Source organism: Anolis sagrei, chromosome 1, assembly GCF_037176765.1.
Source record: "Anolis sagrei isolate rAnoSag1 chromosome 1, rAnoSag1.mat, whole genome shotgun sequence".
Taxonomy (NCBI): Eukaryota; Metazoa; Chordata; class Lepidosauria; order Squamata; family Dactyloidae; genus Anolis; species Anolis sagrei.
The window spans coordinates 40,142,113-40,151,218 of NC_090021.1; positions in this window are offsets into that span (position 1 = coordinate 40,142,113).

Here is a 9,106-nt window from a genome sequence, read left to right on the forward strand (position 1 = left end):
TTTGAACTGGAATATATGGTATTGTGGACTTAGATGACCCAGTTCAAAGCAGATGTTGTGGGATTTTCTTCCTCTACATTCTGGGTTATATGGCTGTGTGGAAGGGCTCTTGGATTCAGTTCATATCTTTCAGCCTAATCTATTTCACATGGTTGTTGTGAAGGCAGAAGGAAGAAATATCTCCTTGGAGTTAGCGCATGATTTAAAAATTACATGATAAAAATATGTTTCTTCCATTTCCATTTTTAGTTTCTTCTGTATTTGGAGCAAGCCGTTGGGTGGAAGGGTGATTTTGACCTATCGAGCCTTTCAAACCACAAGGCCTGCACAACCGAAAGACAGCACATAATACTGTTAGCATGAAAACAGGAAGTGCAAATCATTCACACTTGCGCTGTCATTGCTTATTTGTAACATCAAAATTGCCTGATCAGCGACTGCCCTTTTGAGCTTACTTGTCAGTGTCTAGTCTTGAGCATTTTACAGAAGAGCAGTGACAGCTTCTTGTTTCAACTTGCCCTTAATGCCCGGGGTCAAGTATACAGAACATTCTTCTGTTTTACATTGATGCTTTGTTTATTTTAATGGTTACTGGACTGCTGTCAAAGTAAGTTTTGCCTCTGGTGAGGTCTCAATAAGTGTGGTGTTCTTTCTCAAAATGTCAACCATTGTCAGATCTGTCAAATTCAGGTGTCACAGCTGTCCTTTCCATTGGCAACAGGATCTGGGTTCACCCACATTGTAGCCTCTTGCTCATTGACGCAGCTGAACAAGACAGTGTTGTCATTGGCATGAGACTCAAGAACAGCCCAACAACTGGGCTGCCAAAGGCAAATGATACCAAATCATTGCCTGCTGTATTATTTGCAACTTGAGGCAGAACATTTCACCAGATCCTTTTCTTTCTCATACATAACAAAACAATCAAGATATCATTTTAATAAGTTACATTACTAATGGCAATCTTTCATTATACCCAAATTAGCTGCCTAGAATAGGGCAGCCATCTTACATTGCCTGATATGGCCAAGAAGAATTTTGCAAACTCTTCTAAAACCAGGGTTCAGTCCTCTCCACAATTGCCCAGGAGTTCCACTGAATTCTGTAGAATTTGTTTCTGAGTCAGTAGAGAATTACTCTGTAAATTCCACATTACTTATTCTTCTTTTTAACTCCTTATTTTAACAAAAAAAGTTTCTCTTTTAACTTGTGCTTTTAATAATATATACATTAACTGAAATGAAATACTAGAATATAGAATATAGCATTTTTCCGAATGAAGCAGAGAGTGTTTGAGGACTGGGGACATCTGTAGGGATACCAAGATGCTTGTTTTTAAAGCTATTGTCTTCCCAACCCTGCTATATGCTTGCGAGACGTGGACTGTCTACAGACGTCACATGCAACTCCTAGAACAATTCCATCAGTGTGGCCTCTGAAAAATCCTGCAAATCTCTTGGGAAGACAAACAGACAAATGTCAGCATGCTAGAAGAAGCAAAGGCAATCAGCACTGAAGCAATGGTCCTCTGCCATCAACTCCGCTGGACCAGCTACGTTGTCCGGATGCCCGACCACCGTCTCCCAAAGCAGCTGCTCTGCTCCAAACTCAAGAATGGAAAACGGAATGTTGGAGGACAGGAAAAGAGATTTAAGGATGGGCTCAAAGCCAACCTTAAAAACTCTGGCATAGACACTGAGAACTGGGAAGCCCTGGCCTTTGAGCGCTCCAGCTGGAGGTCAGCTGTGACCAGCGGTGCTGTAGAATTTGAAGAGGCACGAAAGGAAGGTGAAAGAGAGAAATATCCCAAGAGGAAGCCGTGTCAAGCCAACCCTGTAGCTGAAGATAAAATGAAAATGTTACTTAGTATGAGAAATCTATGGACTGACTGTTTTAATTGCTATAATTGCTGTTTACTTGTTTTATCCATTGTTATGTTTATGTTGGCATCGAATTGTGCCTTTTGTAAGCCGCCCTGAGTCCCCCCTCGGGGGTTGAGAAGGGCGGGGTAGAAATGCGCGAAATAATAATAATAATAATAATAATATAGCAATAGCTATAGCTATAGGTTTGATCCAGATTAGTACCTGCTAACATCAGCCCCATCTGCACTGTCATATAATGCAGTTTCAAATTTGATTGTATGTTCAGTATAGATTCATATAAAGCAGTTGAATGCAGTTCAACTGCATTATCTGCCTGGTAGTATACATGGGGTCACCAAAAGGGCTGATTTGGGTTATAGGTTGCAATTCTAAAGTCCTATTTAGTTTTCTTTTGCAGAGATGTACATAGGGTTATGGTGTTAAAAACTGTGATGAGTTGTAAGCATGGCTTACAACTCAGCATTACAACTCAGCATTATGACTTCCTTCCTCACAAGAAGCAGAAAAAGTGCTATAAGCAGCAGGAGTCAAAGGGTATCACTTTCCCACCGTCAGAGTTAGAACTGAAATCAATAGAAACTGGTTCCAAGTATTATGTTTAAGGCTGAATTAAAATAGATACTTAAATTTTTATTTCAAATGTGGGTGCAGAGAAGAGGGGGGAATTTGATTAATATTTATTTATTTAAATTACATTGTATAGTACAGTGGTTCCTAATTTTTTTTCACCAGGGAGCATTTGACCAAGGACAACTTGACCAGGGACCATTTTGACCATTTTGACCAGGGAACACTTTGACCAGGGGCCACTCGACCAGGGACCACTTTGTCTAGGGACCAGTCTCCAACATTAGTACCAAAAGGGTTACAAATCAGTTTTTGTTTAGTTATTTGGGGTGCTGATTCAGAAAATTGCATTGGATAGACCACATCAACTCTAGTTTCTGATACAGAACATATACCACCCAGTAGTCGCCATCTGTTAGCCCACAAAAAACTATATTTAATAATCTAGAGCTGATGTGGTTTATCCAATGTATTTTTCTGAATCCGCACCCCATGACAACAGGAGGCTTGTTGTCGTGGCTTTCATGGGTAGTCAGCCTCTCCCCTTCCGACATCCCCATTACCTCAGCACTATAAGGGTTTCACGAGATCAGTCTCTCTCATTGACCGGTGTAGTAACAATGAGGCCACAGACCATATTTTAGTTCTTGGGGACTACTGCTGGACCACAGGTTGGGAACCACAGGTATAGTAGAATCATTGTACATGCTGTCTAAACTGGCTTTTAGCGTACTCCACTATGAGTTTCACATGCATTTATATAGCAGAAAGGATAACAGTGGTTCAACATTCACTACAGCTTTCAACTGAGTGCTATGCTACTGGAAATGACAACCGGAATGAATTACGACTACGAGTTTGACTATGATTCCATAATATGACGGAGCGGATTTTTAGTGTAATTTAGATGTTATGTATTAGTGATGTTAGTTTGTTGTCCGGATTCTTTGTAAAGTGTCTTTTTTGTCTTTTTGTATTGTACACCGCCACGAGTCGCCCTAGGGCTGAGAGCGGCGGTTAATAAATGCAAGAAATAAATAAATAAATAATACAGTGAAATCTCGCTTATCCAACATAAATGGGCCGGCAGAACGTTGGATAAGTAAAAATGTTGGATAATAAGGAGGGATTAAGGAAAAGCCTATTACACATCAAATTACATTATGATTTCACAAATTAAGCACAAAAACATCATGTTTTACAACAAATGGATAGAAAAAGTAGTTTAGTACACAGTAAGGTTATGTAGTAATTACTGTATTCATGAATTTAGCACCAAAACATTGCAATGTATTGAAACAGCTGTGGATCTGGACAGGAGGCAGATTGCGTTGGATAATACAGAAAATTGGATGAGCGAAGGTTGGATAAGTGAGGCTCTACTGTATTAAGAATGGTTGGAAACATTTCTGTTTTTTAACCTGAGCACTTTTATTCTAATAGAATATGACAGCATACCATACTTGGACAGCTTTGCACTTGTTTTAGTTTGTTGTAACAAGGAAAAAGAGGAGGGGTGTTTTATTCTTTTAGTCTCTAAACGTAGCGCAGGAGGTCATTGTCTCCTCCCCTATCATTTATTTTTTGGGACTATTCCCCCAACTTTTATTTTGTAACCCACAATAGATGTATGATTTGTGACATTGTTGAGATAATCCACAGCACCTTTTTAGGGATACGTTGAGCAGGAAGTCACAGGAAATGCTGCAAAAGTTTCCACTCTGAGCTGAGTGGCTTATACTTTAAAAAAAAAGATGTATTGTGGGCTTTGGGAGGAACCAGCTTTATACTTTTAGAGACAAAAAGAAAAAGGTAGAAACTTGATGTACTTCACGATCCAAGTCACAGAAACCCAGAGGATCTGTTCATTAGATATGGTAAAGATTTAATAGAATACATATGCTATAAAAAGTTTTTTTTATCTCAGGCATTCAATTTTGTGAAAAGGAAAAACAGCTTTGGAAATGTTGAGCAGATGTTAATAAATGGATACATCTGGGTTGTTATTATTAATCTTGAAAAGCTAAAGCATTAGAGATATGAAAATAGCCTTAAAGGAGGTTGCTAGCCAGCAGTTTATTTATGCTCTGTATACAGTACTTCTTATTGCCATGCAACGTATTACAAAAGCCAGCGCGCCTGTGATTTGAAATTATTGCTGCATGTGTTCTGTTTTTCATTGCAAAGGACTTTCCCTTAAATGTCAGGCAATAATTTTGAGTGATGAAGCCTTGGGAGAAAGTGCAGCATCTCCTTGTAAAGCACTGGAAACAGGGGAAAAAACTAATGGGAAGTCACAGACTCCTGAACAGGGCCACAGTCCTGAGCTCATGCACATGAAAAATATATGTTTGCTAAGAAGCAGAGCTATATAGGGTTAGTGTTTACTTTACAGTGAATGCAAGCAATATATGGATTCCTTATGTATCTGAGGGCCAGACTTGTGAAAATAGGGAAACACCCTTTTGCATTTCACTCTGATCCCACATCCACAACAGTGCAATTGTGCATACTTTTGTGGGATCTGAATATTGGACAGTACATTTTCATTCAAAAGAGTTCTCACTTACTTATCTTAGGCAATCCTTCGTTGTCCAAATACGATGGCCTTCCAAGTTTAGTGTCTTAGCGTTGGGTACATAGGTGACTGTGGAGCCCTATTCTTGATCCGCATGTTCTTCCATAGTGAGGGCGTCAGTTTCTGTTGCAAATTGGAACGTTGGGCCTACAAATGCTGAAGAAAGAAGTCCATCAAAGTTGGTTGTTGATGGTTAAAGCTGACCATGCTGTAATAGCATTGGGATGGAAGGATAAAAAAATGGACAATGGACAGATGGAACGAAAACACTTATGAATAAGTACAATTGGATATTATAGGAATAATACAACATGATATACCATGGTCTATAAAAATACAAAGAATCAAAGAGAACTGGTTAAGATATGTGAAATGGGTTGAAGAAGGGAACGCTAATGATCAGATAAAGGAAAAAATGAACAGAATCCTGGACTGGTTGCACTTAAAAATGCTTTGTTGTAAAGTTGGGGGGAGGAAAAAAGGGGGCGGCAAAAAATGTAATGGTTTATGGATGTATATAAAGTAAGTTTGTTTCGGTTGATTAGATGGATACCATTACAATAAAAACATTTTTTTTAAGTAAGGGCATCAGTTTCTAGGTGGAAGGTGGATCTGGTCAGGGATAACTTGATGCACCTTCCCCTTCACATGTTTCTCCCTTTTTGCCCTCCATTCGTATCTCTTTGAATTCCGCAGCACTGCTGGTCACAGCTGACCTCCAGTTAGAGTGCTCAAGGACCAGGGCTTCCCAGTTCTCAGTGTCTATGTCACAATTTTAAGGTTGGCTTTAAGCCCATCTTTAATTCTCTTTTCCTGTCCACCAGCATTCCATTTTCATTCTTGAATTGGGAGTATAGTAACTGCTTTGGGAGTTGGTGATTGGGCATTTGGACAATGCAGCCAATCCAATGGAGTTGATGATGTAGTGGTCTTTGCTTCTTCCAGTACACTGACATTTGTCTGCCTATCTTCCCAAGAGATTTGCAGGATTTTCGGTGGCAATGCTGAACAAATTGTTCCAGGAGTTGAGTGTGATGTCTGTAAACAGTCCATGTTTCGCAGGTGTATAGCAGGGTTGGGAGGACAGTAGCTTTATAAACAAGTACCTTGGTTTCCCTATGTCCCAATCCCCAGACACCCTCTGCTTCATTCAGAGAAATGCTGCACTTGCAGAGCTCAGGTGGTGTAGTTCAGTGTCAATGCTGACTCTTGTGGAGAGGTGGCTGCCAAGGTAGTGGAAATGGTCAACTTTTTCTAATATTACACCATTAATCTGTATTTCTCAGTTACATACAATAATGCAAAAATGTTCTAGTATGTGTAACAAAAAACTGGAAAATAAAAACAGGAAAGAAGGGGAAATGCTGACATAAATTGTAAGTTACTGTCACTAGTGACCAAATACCCCAATATAAGCCAATTTGTAAATTTGGTCTATACAGTAGGCCATCCAGTTTTGTGAGAATTAGGGATAGAGAACCCCTGTGAAAATGGGGAAACTGTGCATTAAAAAAACAACTTTAAGGTGAGAGAAATATCTCCAGGGTTCTCCAAAGTGATGCTATGGTGGAGTCTGATCATAAGGTTCCTAGAGGACCTAGAAATACCCAGAGAGAACATGTTCATCACATCTGCAAAAGTTAAACCTGCAAATTTGGATCTGCTTTGGTCAGAGCTCACCTGGAATAGTATTCAAGGAGGATATTGACAAGCTAGAACATGTTCAGAGAAGGGTGACCAAAATTATCAAAGGTTTAGAAACCAAATCCTACAAGGAATGGCTTGGGGAGCTGGGAATGTTTAGCTTGGAGAAAAGAAGGCTGAGAGTGGAATACCAGTTATGATTCAATATTGGAAAGGACATCACACTGACGGGAGGGGGTTGTTTTTCCTGCTCTGGAAACTAAGACATGGAGCAATGGATTCAAATTGCAGGATAAAAGATTCCACTTAAACATTAGGAAGAACTTCCTGACATAAGAGTTGTTCAGCATTGGAATATACTGGGATTTTAAAGCAGAAGCTGGATGGCCATCTGTTGGGTGCTTTGATAGTATGTTCCTGCATGGCAAGGGGTTGAACTGAATGGCCTTTGTGGTTTTTTCCAACTCTTATGATTCTATGAATTGTTGCAAGCGTTCATTTTTAATATCTGCCACAGGAGGGAGTAATCCAGAGGTTTGGGCTGAAATATCACCAATATGCTGGCATCAATTCTACCAGTGGTAGAAGCCTTGAACCAGTGTTTTGAAGCTGTTTGGGACCAAGGCCCCATCTAAACTGACATATAATCCAGTTTCTGAATCTCTATTATCTGCTTTGAACTGGATTATATGGCAGTGTAGGCTCATATAATCCAGTTCAAAGCAGATAACCTGGATTTAGAAATTGGATTATACAGCAGTGGAGATCCAAGCCTGAGCAAATGTGAAAAATCTGGGTCTTCATCCCAACATGAGATACTATGAGTGGGCAAAGAACTACTCTAGTTAGTCATAGAGAGGGTTGCACTTTCTCTAACAGACAAAGTTTGCAGTTTAGGCATTTTCCCAGACTTGACACATATGATGAGGAAGGTTCATGTAGTGCTGCTGACCAGAAGTGTTCACTATTTGCCTAAAATGATATCTTTAACTCAGCCTTTACTCGGTTACTAATGACACTGATGTAAGTAGGGGGACTACAGAGGTTGTGAGGCCAGACCTCACAACCTCTTAGGATGCCTGCCATAGATGTAGGTGAAATGTCAGGAGAGAATGCTTCTAGAATATGGCCACATAGCCCGAAAAACCTACAACATCACCATATAGCCCGAAAAACCTACAACCTATCTTCGACAACTTTATTCTTATACCCTGCAATCATCTCCCCAAAGAGATTCGGGGCGGCTTACATTTGGGACAAAATGCCCGCAATAAAACTACAAAACAATTCATCAAAGCAAAAATACAATTAAAATAAAGACAAAGTTAAATATAACAATCCAGATAAAATCACAATTCAATAAAACAAGAGTATAAACAGCAGCAGTGTCAATCAAAACAATACTCAACAAAACCAACTGCCATTAATACAATGGGCGTGACCAGGCTATAAAATGGCCAGGTATGGGGTAGTGCAAGCAGCATATCATAGGATCAGATATTGGATGAAGTTCAGTGAAAAAAATATTATTAGGGAACCAAGGAACTGGGCATTTATAACTAGGCATTCTCAAATGCAATCTAGATGGGATCTTGTGCCTTTTAAACATTTTGACCTTTAATATTTTTATATTATTAGAACTTGGCTTAATTTATATATTGCTTCAGGCTGCCTTGTAAGGCAGGTTTTCAATAAGAGAAGATATAAATAATTGATTGATCAGATAGTTAGATGCCTTTAATAAATATCTTTCAGCTTTCTTTCAAATAAAACAAGATGGGAAGCTGTGTGTATACAAAAGGGTTGTTACAGAATTATTAGATATGAAGCTGAACTATAACGGCTTACATTGGCAATATATTTGGTCCTTATATGTGCAACAGATTTTGCATCCCCGTGTTAGCAACCTGGCAATTTATTGTTGAAGGCTTTCATGGCCGGAATCACTGGGTAGTTGTAGCTCATAATAGCTCTTAAAGGATGCACAATTGAGTCAAAAGCTGTAATCTAACATGGGAGCCAGCAACAAATAATTTAGGGTATGATTCATGGAAGCATCTGAGCATAAGCATTACACTTTGAAAATCAAAACAACTCCATCAAAAGAAGACAATGCAGTTAAACAAGAAACATACTGCAGTTCAATGTACCATTTAACAGAAGAAGGTACAATCTGACCTTCACATGTGTCCTTTCTCCAGACTCTGAAACTTAAGTCAGAGATGTGAGTATGAAATCCAGAAACAGATTTTCCATACTTGGCATTTGGTTTAACTAGTTCTTCTAAGTTGGAGAGAAATTTTACAAACAGTATTCAGACTGTGTTATCGAAGGCTTTCGTGCCTGGAATCATTGGGTTGCTCGGAGTTTTCCGGGCTGTATGGCCATGTTCCAGAAGCATTCTCTCCTGATGTTTTGCCCACTTCTATGG